The 12,696-nt window shown below is 45.0% G+C and overlaps 1 protein-coding gene and 1 long non-coding RNA gene across 2 annotated transcripts in view; both read left to right on the top strand.

Annotated features, from left to right (window-relative positions):
- LOC135908804 (juvenile hormone acid O-methyltransferase-like) overlaps positions 1–12,696 on the top strand; it is a 91,454-nt gene that overhangs the window by 31,096 nt on the left and 47,662 nt on the right. The gene's annotated exons all lie outside the window — the stretch shown is intronic.
- On the top strand, positions 403–4,167 carry LOC135908805 (uncharacterized). Its single transcript, XR_010566429.2, has 2 exons — positions 403–666; positions 1,171–4,167. It is a non-coding gene; the product is annotated as an uncharacterized lncRNA (long non-coding RNA).

Raw genomic sequence — 12,696 nt, 5'->3', positions numbered from 1 at the left:
GTTATCAATGCCACCTATTAAACTTCGAAAGTGTTGCGTGGCATTTCTGAGAAAAGCCTGAGCAGATGGAAAACTGAATGCACATCGCAAGAGGCGAAGAAGCACATTTGGTGCCCACGCATCTCTGAGCACGAGCTATTTCAAAGCACTACTGCGGAAACAAAAGTATCTACATTTCAACCACGTGTACCGACGTCAATTCCTTTTTTTCAGAGCCAGGAAACGCGCCACATGCACCGTGTTGCCGAGATAGACAGTCATTGAGAGAAGGCTCTGCCAGAGCAGGATATGGCTCAGAGCAGCTGTAAGCGCGTGTTGATGTCGTGGTTTTAATCGTGTATATAAAAAAAAGAAGTCAATTTTCAACAGATGGCGCACCTCTACGGGAAAGGACAGGTTCGTGCGCACTGCGAGCAGCACAATTTGTCAGACTTGAAGCCGCCTGCGTGCTCAGCCTAATATCACAGGAACTTTCGTCCTTGCAGCATGTGTAATCTCAAAAGTGAATGCGTATGTTGATATTTCTTTTAATTTTTCTAATATCTGAACGTTGAATTTGCCCCATATTTGTCATTGTTCTCCCAGTAAGAGAATTTTAATACAGAGGAGAAGCTCACAACTGAGTTCCAACTGAAGCACATCTGACCGAGGTTCCAAAACCTAAAGGTAAGGCTCACTTTCCGACCGGTGCCTCTTCTTTAGACATCGTATTATTGTTGCCTCAAGTAAAAGAAGAAATCACTCAGTACAGGAATGTTAGTAAAGGCGTTATACAGTGCGGCCAAAACTTCACGCCTTACTAACAATTCAAGGGAGAAATCGGTCGAACGCTGTTAGTGTGGACAAGTGTGTATTTGGCGCGCGCGTGCGGCTGGGCGCGCGTTCTTTTATTTTTTGGCTGGTTACATTTAAAAAACTGTACTTTACCAGATATCGGTGTGTCTCGTTTGTGACATTTAGGTACAGCCGTACGGAGGATCTTACGCAGCTTATCACCTGCAAGACATAACGAAGTTAATAAAATAAATATGTGTATGTCTTCTCATGACACACATAAAGAAACGCCAGTGACAGTAGGCCGCCGCTCTTAAAAGCGAAGTTACATATCACCCCAGGGCAGCAGCGGTAGCGACCCTGGCACATTGGCTTACATTCCCCTGTTCTACGCAGATTCTTCGACGGCCCTTGTGTCTCCGGCGGTAGTCTTTGTTGCGCTACCTACCCTTTTTCGTCTTTGGTGCTGCATCGTTCCCGTGTTACCTACACGTGTGGATTCCTCAGCCTGGCTGCTATCTACAGCTGATAGCGTCGACGATTTCTGCCACCGGGTGCCACTGCCGTCCCGATTCCTCGCTATAAAAGCCGCCGACGTGGAAGACGACACTTTGGCAGCAGCGGTAGCGACCCTGGCACATTGGCTTACATTCCCCTGTTCTACGCAGATTCTTCGACGGCCCTTGTGTCTCCGGCGGTAGTCTTTGTTGCGCTACCTACCCTTTTCGTCTTTGGTGCTGCATCGTTCCCGTGTTACCTACACGTGTGGATTCCTCAGCCTGGCTGCTATCTACAGCTGATAGCGTCGACGATTTCTGCCACCGGGTGCCACTGCCGTCCCGATTCCTCGCTATAAAAGCCGCCGACGTGGAAGACAACGACACTTTGGCAGCAGCGGTAGCGACCCTGGCACATTGGCTTACATTCCCCTGTTCTACGCAGGTTAGTCCACGCCTTGTAACATTCGCTCTTTAGTTCATTTCATGTTGTCTACTCTACCGCTGCTGCCACTCGAGTCTGTTTCCCTGTGTTTCCGTATCCTGTTTCCATGTCAACTGTAGGCACCTGTTGCTCATGCAATGAAGCTGTTAGCTCAGATGAAATGTCTGTGTCATGTGGCGAATGTAAGGGGCTCTTCCACATTGGGGCATGTGCTGGCTTATCGGATAAACAATATAAGAAAAAATCTGAATCGGCTAAACAAAAGTGGACTTGCTCTGCATGCAGAGTCGCAGGAAAGGATAGTGAAGGCTCAAGCGGGAAGTCGTCAGCTGATGAACTAACTGATATAAGGTCGCTTTTAGCGAACATAAGTCAAAAGTTGGATGAGTTGATGCCGCTCAAAGAGACTGTGCCAGGCATTGAGCGATCGGTGCAACTAATGTCTGATAAGTATGACGAGATGTTGGCACGATTGGCCGCGCAAGAAAAGGACACGAAAGAAATCAGGCAACGGCTTGAACACCTTGAACAAAGCTCTCACGCTAGTGGCGATGCGACAAAGAAGCTAGAGGCGGATCTCAATGAGCTGGAATGGAGAAACCGCAGGTTCAACCTAGAAATTCACGGTGTTAGTGCAGCTGACAATGAAAATTTGCTTGAGAAAGTGAATTCTCTTGCCACATTGATTGAGGTCCCAGTACTTAGTGAAACCGATGTCGCTGCCATTCACCGCCTTCCATGCAAAGCCGGCCGCATTCCTGGTATAATTGTGAGGTATCTCAGGCAATCTGTTCGAGACCAGTGGTTGGACAGCCGCTCAAAGCTGAGGGAAAAGAAATCCAAGGTGTTCTTTCAGGAAAACATGACCGGTTACAACCGGCAACTGCTTCGAGAGGCTAAAGACTGGGCGAAATTGAATGGTTACAAATTCGCGTGGCACAGGAATGGAAAGATCTTGCTGCGAAAGAACGAGGGCGACTCTGTGATCGTAGTGCGTCACAGATCAGACTTTCCTTCCTGAGCCTGCTCTCTTGTGAGCGTACTGAAGTTGATCATTCCCGCCTAAAGATGGCTACTGATAGTCCCTTCTTTCCGCATGAGGTAGATAATCTTGTGTCAAATCAACATGCTGGTTCATTGAAGTGTCTTCACCTTAATGTTCGTTCGCTTTATAACAAAGAAACAGATATCGATGACTTTATCAATGGTTTTCATTTTTTGTTTGATGCTGTAATGCTCAGTGAAACTTGGTGCAGAGATGGTCGTGACGTGCCTAAGTTTAGACATTATCAATCGTTTTATGTGAACCGAACGAACCGCCGTGGCGGCGGTGTTTTGCTGTTGTTGAAAGAACATGTCAATTGTGAATTGCTTCCCGACTTTTGTGTTTGTTGCGACGATTTTGAAATGGTAACAGTTCGTGCGAATGAGTACATATTTTCTGTGTGCTACAGGCCTCCAAATGGAAATGTTCTTCAGTTCCTTTCTTTTTATGAACAGCTGCTGTCTTTTACTGCAGAAAATAGCAATTACTTGGTATCCGCTGGTGATTTCAATATCGACATGCTGACCACTTCTGTACCACAAAAAACTATGTTAAATATTTTAGCTTCAAATGGTTATGAAAATTTAATCCGTACGCCAACAAGGATTACATCCGAAAGTGAAACATTGTTGGACTTGCTCATTACAAATGCTGACACTGAAACTGCTACTGCCGGAGTGATGTCACACGACCTTAGTGATCACCTTCCAGTATTTCTTTTTCTAAGAAAACACAACTTTAAGAAGAAGAGGAAGCATGAGTATATCCTATGTCAAAGTATTACTCAAACACGTCTAGATAGCTTCAGAGCCGAACTTCTACGGTGCGACCTTAAACAAATTTTAGAAATAGATAACGTCGAAATCGCGTATGGCAAGCTTATTGATGAAGTCTCTCGAATATATAAGAACCATTTTCCAGAAAAAAAGCTCAGGCTCGGTAAAAAATTACGGAAGCCGTGGGTAAGCCCCGAATTGCTAAAACGTATTAATTATAAAAACGCGCTCTATCACAAGTTCGTCAAGACTAAGGATCCAAGTATATTAAAGGAATACAAGTCGTATAGAAACAAGCTAAATAAGGAACTAAAATCCCATAGGAAGTCCTATTTTCATGCAGAATTCGAGGGTTGTTTGAACAAACCTGATACCTTATGGAAAAAGTTAAATGATGTCTTGAATCGTCGAAAATCAGCTCCGCGAATACAAACCCTAATACTTGGTGGGAGCGAAGTATCGGGAAGTGCTCTTGCAAATGTTTTTAACGATTACCTTGTAAACTTTTCTGGTGGTAATGCGTCGTCTGACATTAGTGAATTTATGCCGAACAGAAATTCATCTTCACTCTTTCTTCATCCCTTTACTGAGCATGAGGTGACATCAGTTTTCCTTTCACTAAAAAATAGCTCAAGTTGCGATGCAGAAGGCATGCAGGTTCGCCCTATCAAATATGTGCTTGATATCATTTCCCCGTACATTACCTATATTTTTAATTTGTCTTTGTCAAGCGCTATCTTTCCTAAACGGATGCAAATAGCCAAAGTGTCTGTATTGTTCAAGAAGGGTGACGTTAATGATACTAAAAATTATAGACCCATTTCTATATTACCTGTTTTTTCGAAGGGTCTAGAAAAACTAATACTAATGCAGGTTTCGAAGTTTTTTGACAAGCACAGCCTAATTTCTCCAGCCCAGTTTGGATTTAGAAAACGACGGTCTACAGAATTAGCACTACTCCATCAACAAGAGTTTATTTTATCGCAATTTGAAATGAGAAACATTGTCCTTGGTATTTATTTTGATTTCACTAAAGCATTTGATTGCATCCTTCACTCTGTTCTTCTTGATAAGCTTGAAACCTACGGTATTCGAGGGCACTGTGGAAGCCTTATAAAATCTTATCTTGATAATCGCTATCAATACGTTGAAATAAACAATAGCCGCTCAAATTTGAAGCATATCACCAGAGGCGTTCCTCAAGGTAGTATTCTTGGCCCGTTCCTGTTTATCATATATATAAATGACTTAGTAAATATCTATAAAGATGCGAAATACGTAATGTACGCAGACGACGCCAGTATATTTTTTTCGTCACCTGACTCTAGTAGCCTTGAGAATAAAGCTAACACTGCTCTGAAAACTCTTCATGTATGGTCAAAACAAAACTGTCTACAAATCAATATAAACAAAACAAAAGCAATAATCTTTAGGCCAAAATCTAAGCAAATAACCAGTTCCATCATCCTTGTTTATGACGATGTAAACCTAGAAATTGTAGATAGTTTTAAAATACTTGGCGTTATTTTCACACAAAATATGCTTTGGGACATGCACATAGAATCGGTATTGGGCAAATTATCTCGTGTAGTTGGGATGATGGTGAGGCTGAGACCTCTTTTACCTTACAGAATCAAGGTTCTTATTTATAACACCCTATTTTTTTCTACACTTTGTTATTGTCTGCTCGTGTGGGGTACCACATCACATACGAATCTAGAAAAGATACATATACTTCAGAAAAAATTTTTGCGAATACTATTTAACCTGCCTTACAATGCCCACACATCAGACTTATTTCAGATAGCAAATGTAATACCCGTTTTTAACCTTTATAATTACAAGTTAAGTCAAGCTTTCAAACGGGAGGTAAAAGAGAACTTAAAGTTTCTTCACGAATTATCTAATCTCACCAGGAACACACATTCTTACATTACAAGGTGTACGGAACAGTGGAAGGTGGTCACTCCGCGTGCCAATTATTCTACACAAAAGATATCATACACACTACCAACACTTTTAAATTTGTTTCTGAAATCAGGTCTTGACATTTATAAAACTGGTGTACGAGCTTTACGTGAACATTTTGTCATTCAATCTTTCTTAAATAATTGAAGAGCGTTTTTCAGATAAGTTGTGTTTTTTGCGTTTATATTTCTGCATATTTCACATATAGTCAATTGTTATGTATATATATGCCTCCTGTGCAATCGCTGTTTGCCTTGTAAAGGAGGCGGCGGGCTCTAGTCAAGTCGCTTGCCCAAAGCGACTTTTACCCGCAGTCTCCTCCATCACTGATGGAAATAAAGAAGTTATTATTATTATCTATACGGACTGCCTTTGTTCCAAGGGCCATTCTGGCGATAACGCTTGAGTTGGCCACGATAGCAAGATAAATACTGCTTGCCTTTCAGGTAGGAGGCAGTGAGCGATTTTCAAGCAGCAAGAAGGTTAAAAGGTTAACGGAACGGTTGCCGTCAACAGTAACCTCGTCGGGAACATAGTAAACAGGTAAATGTTTTCGTCATGACACTCGGCTTTGTGTGAGAATTTCTAGTTATAGCGGGGAAGTTCGCTCAAACTTTTACTGCAACCGCGCGACAATATTGTTATGACCATGTCCCCTTTGTCAAGTTACGGCCACTTTCCTGTACCGGGTACGTCTGTTTCTAACCTCGGTTCCTAGCATCTTTCGCGGGCCGATTCCGCAGGTTGTGCAGTCCAAAAATGGGAGAAAACGGATGATGATGATGACCCACATGCTTTATTCTGAGAGCCGTGCTGTGGATGACTACTATGGTAATGGTAACAATTATGCCGACGTTTATGATAATGGCAATAATGGTAATTATGATGATAACTAATCACGATAAGTTGGAAAGCAGTTCAACCACTAGTGGAAGTCTATCACAGTAACGTATAAGGTTCACACATCCCCTTCTGAATACCAAATTACTAAGGATAAGATTCTATTTCATCGACATCAACTAGACATAATGCCAGACTCATTTGCAAAAATGTGTAATAAAAAATGTGGCAGACCAAACATACACGTTGAAACATATGTGAAGCGAAGCTTTCGTGGATACCCAATCAAATGCTGCAGATTTGCCTATGCCATTCCGGCGTTTTTGACCTAATGAAAACTAGCGTGCACTCGCATACCGGTGATACGCCATGTACAGTCTTATATAGGCTTCGGTTCAATAATTTCTCCTTATTTACTTTGATTGTGCCAGCCACTTCTTGGCCACTAGCCCCACTGTGGGTGTGTTATACTGGTAATCATAATCATGATGAACACGTACTCGTCATCTTAAAGAACTAATTGGCGTTGGTACGACAACAATTGTTTCTAAACAGCCTCCTTGCGAGATAGGTTCCTCCCGCTTCTTGGCTAATACCCGTTGTGGGCATGTGCCATTCTACCGCCCACTTCTTGCGTATGTGTCATCGTTGCAAAGTTGTCATAATCAACACGCTGACACGCTTCTTGGCCGACCATTCCTTTTGCGTATGTTCATTAGCATGCGAATCATAATCACCAGCACGCGGCGATCATCTCAAAGAGCTAATGGACATTGGGATCAGAGAACTGGTTGTGGCTTTTGCCAGTAAAACATGGTTACATGAAAAAGAAGTATATGTACCCTGGAGTTCAAATAGTAGACTTTTCAAGAAACCCGATGCAGTAGAACACTGTTTTATTTTTGTCGTGATGCATATTATTTTATGGTCATTTCACAAAGGACTATCAAAAAAGACATTCCTAACACATCTTGCGCTCCCCGGTGCCTCCCCTTTTGGTAGACAGTCAGCGGTAATAATAATAACAGTAATAATATTGAAATGCGAAATCTGCCTGCATTGTTACTACTTTAGTTATTCCCTATTCAACCATCCACTTTATGTAGTGCCCTTCTTGGTCTTTAGGGTATCCAAATGAATAAAAAAGTATGATTTGCTTGTTATTGGGACTTTATTGATTAAGGAAATGCCGCCTAAGGACAGCCACGCTGTCCACCTCGCTCAACAAACTGCTCAAATGCGTAGCGTGGTTGAAACCTTCAATCCCATTGCTGGAAGGCTTTCGCCTTGGTCACTCTTTGCCCGATTTTTGAAAGTTCAGTAGACGTTGCAGCATATGTGCGTTTGTTTCCCGTGTGTTCCTAAACGTATTGTAAATACTCTTCCTTCGACATACCAGATGGTTCCATGAAATATAGAAAAAAGAAGGGTGATTGGGGCTTAATGGCTAGAACAGCGGGATGTTCTGCTGGGTGTTTGGAGCTCCAATCCCGCAACTGGACTCACCTAATTATTTTAAAGTGAATCTGAATATACTCGGCAAGAACCCGATTAGCGAACAAATGAAACACCGTCCCAAGCACTATGGAAGGGTAGGCAAAGAAAGCTTCGCCTGTGTACTGCAGCGGGATTCATCTGTCGCGATTCCGTAAGAACACTTGGCGCCATCTAGCGGTGCCGCTTCGAAGCATTCGCGTGGCATCCGAAATTCTGGGCGCACCGTTGCGCGTGGTCGTGTGATTGCGTGATCGTGTAATGCGGCAAACGAGTTCATATCTCGCCCTACATTTTAAAACTGCCGCGCCAGCTACTGGTGGTCCCTAGAAGTCCCCTGTGACCTCCGAGACGAAAAATGTGGTGCGCTGGTGCCTGCCAACACTGTTAATTTTTCACTCGTTTACCACACAATTAGTGGCATATGCTCATTGACCTAAGCTGTCGAGAGGTTCATTGAAGACCGGCACATACCAAACGCATTCATTGTGCAGCTCACTAAAGCGATGAGGTGAAACACAATTAATAATAAAAGTAACGCCACTTGCACGCAGTGAAAGCTCTGAAAGCAGGGAAGCTGGTGGTCGTCTTCTGCAGTTTGAACTCACTCTTGTTTAGAGCGATATTCATGCGTCTTTTGTCTCGTTTTCTTCGTTTTGATAGATAGGAGCTTAAGCTCTGGATTGAACAGACTCTTCAGTAGCGTGAGGTTGTGATCAAACCACAATCTATCACACATTTTGCAGATGTGGCCACGCTCGCGGTTGAGGAATTCTCTCTTCAACCGTCTATCAGCCTCGTCCGTGGCAGCAATCTCTCTGCGTCAACGTCTCTGCTCGGCCTCCTAGTCTAGAAGTTGGGGGGTTAGCTAGCCTCTACTGGTGCTAGGCATTAGTTGCCATCTCTCGAAAGTGGGGGTTGGCATGCTTCTACCAGCGCTTTGCTGGCGCTTCCCGTTCTCGATCCTCGGCAATGGCGGCTTCGCCCCGCTGGCACTAGGCGTGCGCTTCTCGCTTTTGAAGCTCGGGATTGGGGCGACATCTGCGCTAGCCCTCTTGTGCGAATCCACCGGGTGAAGGGTCGCGCGCCAGCGAAACACCGGCTCCTATACCTCTCTCCTCCTCTTCCTCCTATGGCATATCCCCCATAGTAGGTTTGTGTCATTGCCTTGCTCCCCTGTGTGACACCGCACGGCGAAGGCCAGACTTATAACAGCTTCGCAGTTAAAAGTGGCCCATACCGAGTGCATTTGTGGCGCACCCTGCTAATTGTTTGGGTTGTTCATGAGAAACCCTTGTAACGTGGGCTCGCTTCCTCTCAGCATCGGAGAAATGTAAGACATTTTTTTCTTCATTACAAAGTGGCACAAGTGGCACATTCCTAGTTAACCAAATAGATGCCAAACGCTTTTATTGAAACGCGGTACACACCTACTGGCGCGTACTGAGTAGCCCAAGTAAGCAGGCATCAAAGAGGGTAATTTAAGACCAGCACAGCGTGAGTGGCACGTAGTGCGTCAAGTAAGCATCCGAGAGTTGCATTGAACAGCGGTACCAACCCAGTCCCGCACCTACAGGGACCCATGACGGCCTGAAAGGGGTACGTCTTAAAAACGGCGCGTATGCGCACATTGTCATAAACTCGAGAGACCCAAGTTTGTCCGTTGGCTGCACTCAAACCCTGCCGTTAAATTTCCTGCGCTCTTCGTACATGAACGAAAAGGACGATCTTGAAACCAGGGAGCACCTGAGCGTGTTCGAAGAGAGACCGGGAGCCATTTTACGTTCTCGGCTCAGGTGGACGCTCATAAACGTCTATCTGAGTCTTAACTGTGTGTCGGCTGTTCCGTGTTTCACATATTCTATATTTGGTGCGGAAACCGGGGAGGCCACAAACAGGAGGCACCATCAAGGAATTTCGCAGGTGGCTACCGACTGGAACAACCACCGCGAGCCACGGGGGTATATATAGACTGATCAGCTTACCGCCATGGATAAACTCAAAATGGGGACGACCTCCAAACCTGCTTTCCCTCCAAACCCCGCCCTACCCGAGAGGACTGAGAGGTCGCCCTGCTCGGCTGCTCAACCCTCCAGGGCCAACGTGCCCTGGTGGCCCGAGCCAAAGCTGCTGCAGAAGCCACGGTGGTCCCTGACTAGGGACACCCCTAGACTTTGTAAGGGCTGGGCCCTTAGCGCTCAGCTCACGCCTCTCCTGTGAATAGCAGAAATAAAGTTTATCACCACCACCAAGCAAAGGGCCCAGAACGCCAAATCATTCAAGAAGCAAGTGCGCTGCTAATATACAACGTCGTGATAGATTGACAGATTGTCTCGATTTACGAGCCGGTCAAGAACGATAACGACGAACTTAAGAAAGCCTCAGAGGGACGAGGCGTCAGATGCGGGTTGCGCTATCGTGATTCAATATGCGACCCGCATCCTTGCCGAGGTCCAGAGCAAACGTCGCCAGAATTACGAAGCCAATTTATTGTCATCGCCTATCGAGGTTCGCGACAGGCCGGCGGCCATGGGACGTTCTGATGGGCCAGGAGGCAATTGGCCGACGCTGGTAAATAGTGCTTTCGCCGGTGATCTGTGCGAGTGGAACGATTCTGGGAGCAATTCTACCAGATCATCAACCGGAGCGACAATCTCACAGCTATCGACAAATTTACCTACCTCAGTTTTTGAAAGGAGAAGCGGTGGCAACTATAGCGGGGCTTCCTGGCAAAGGAGCGTGTTACGTGGACGCGTTACACATGCCGAAAAGAAAGGTCGCCGACAAGAAGCAATTGGAGCAGGAGTATTTCTCAAGGCTTAGAAGGCTCACTCCTGCGCGGTCTTCTAATGAAGTGACAAAACTGCGTAAGTTGTACGACCAGGTGATCATTAACACGGGAGGGCTGGAGGAGTTTGGCGTTAGCAAATTATCATTCTCCTCGATGCTATGCGACTTTGTGCTGAGGGAATTGCCACATGACGTCGTAGCGTATGAGAGATCTTGCGCTAGCCAAGCTGCACGTTCCGCCAATGACAACAGTCATCATGCCACGGAACTAGAGTGTCTGCTTCAGTTCGTCTCTATTGGACTAGAAAGCCTAGAAAAGAGTGGCTTTGGGGATCAAAAAGGATACGAGGACGGGGCTCAACCTCGAAAAAATAAGAGACGGCGCTTTCTCAGTGCGGTCCCAACGTTATCTGTGCTCCATAACCAAGCTTCAAAAACCCCTCCGGATGCTGGCTTTACTTTCTTCAAGTCAACTCAGCATGTGACGGAGTCCTGCCGCACAGATGTACCACAGTCAGAGAAGCAGCTTCTCTCCGCCGACATCCGGTGCTTTTGATGCACCTGTAGAGGTCACCGCGCAAGGCATAGCGGACGGAGACTAGCGTGCTCCGGCTGCAGACGTCGTCATGCGTTAAGTGTTTGCGACCCATATAAGATAAACCGAAAGGCTCGTGAAGAAGCGAAAGGCAGCAGTACCACTGTATGTGGAGCTGCAACTAAGAGCAACCAAAAGGGTGACACTTTGGCGCTAATTTAGTGCAGCTTTGTCAACTGGCTCACTCACTCTTGCCATTCTGTTCGCAACTCTGATGGCAGACACTGGTTCCAGTCAATTTCACGTGTCTAGGTCTACCGAAACAATATTTCTACGGACACCGTATACGGCGCGATGAATCTCATCGGATCGAACACTCTTGATGTTGCTTGTAAGACGAAACGTTTCGTGTCTGATTTTTATTCAAGAAAATCAAGAAGATTGCCCATCGAAATGCTGAACTATGTTACCTCAGCATAACAGCCCGATGCGCTGCGAATTCGACCACAGTTACCCAATGACCCTAGTAGGCGAGAAAACGGTTAGATACAAACTTTGACAGCTTGTCCCCGAAAATTGCGCGAAGTGTTAAATATACCAGCGTAAAAATGCCAGCAAGAAGTCGTTGCGGTGCAAACTATTCGAGATAATTAAAGTTCCAGCTGTTTAGGTTCGCGTGCTTAACATCTTCTTGGGAAGGAATGTGGCGAACCATCACATGAAGCTTGCAGTCCACTGATTTGCTTACTTTTCTGCTTGTTTCCACATCTCTTCGCCAATAATATCCCACGCAGTGTTCATCGTTGTAAATCATTGCTGGATGAGAGAGCGACTACAAATGCATGTGCCACAGCCAATATCCCCAGAAGCGTCTTGTGGTTACCAAAAAAATATATAGTGTTGCGTTTACCAATCTGGTATTGCGCCTTCAGATATTGTAGTGCAAGAAGTGTCAGGTAACTTTGATAACAGAGTTATCTATTTTGATTCTATTGATGCAGTTCCCGTTCTCTAAATTTAACGTCGTAAGTAATATTCCTAGCCGCTAGCTACACGCCTCTGATAGCACATATTGCTTTGGGATGATAAATATCAGTTTCTTTTTTTATTCGGTGATTTTTGGTAGCATGTTCCTGATTTCGTGGAGCAGCACAGTTCCCTTAATGCTTGCGTCGACATAAATGTGGTTATTGAAATCATTGCACGAGGGAATGTTTGCCATTGTGGTGGTAAAACTCGCACTGCGTTTTTCTACAATACTCTCGGTTGTTCTTATTTCACTTGTTTGCCAAGTTGAACAGCAATCTATCCTCCAAAAACATCTATGGGGAAAAATGCGCGTGGCGGAAATGAGAAAGCAAAATAATCGCACAAGTCGTTTTGAATTCGATTGTTCAGGATATTTAGCCTAGTTCGTTTTTTCGGCGTCAATGAACTGCCCCGCGCTAATGCAGGTTCTAGTCCATTTGAAACACAAGCGTTTCGAAGTTTTTTTCCTGCATGCACTAACGGGCTCGACGCATGTGCGTAGT

Source organism: Dermacentor albipictus, chromosome 1 (assembly GCF_038994185.2).
Source record: "Dermacentor albipictus isolate Rhodes 1998 colony chromosome 1, USDA_Dalb.pri_finalv2, whole genome shotgun sequence".
Lineage (NCBI taxonomy): Eukaryota > Metazoa > Arthropoda > Arachnida > Ixodida > Ixodidae > Dermacentor > Dermacentor albipictus.
The sequence above is the reverse complement of the archived record's forward strand: the minus strand, read 5'-3'. Positions and strand labels throughout refer to the sequence as shown.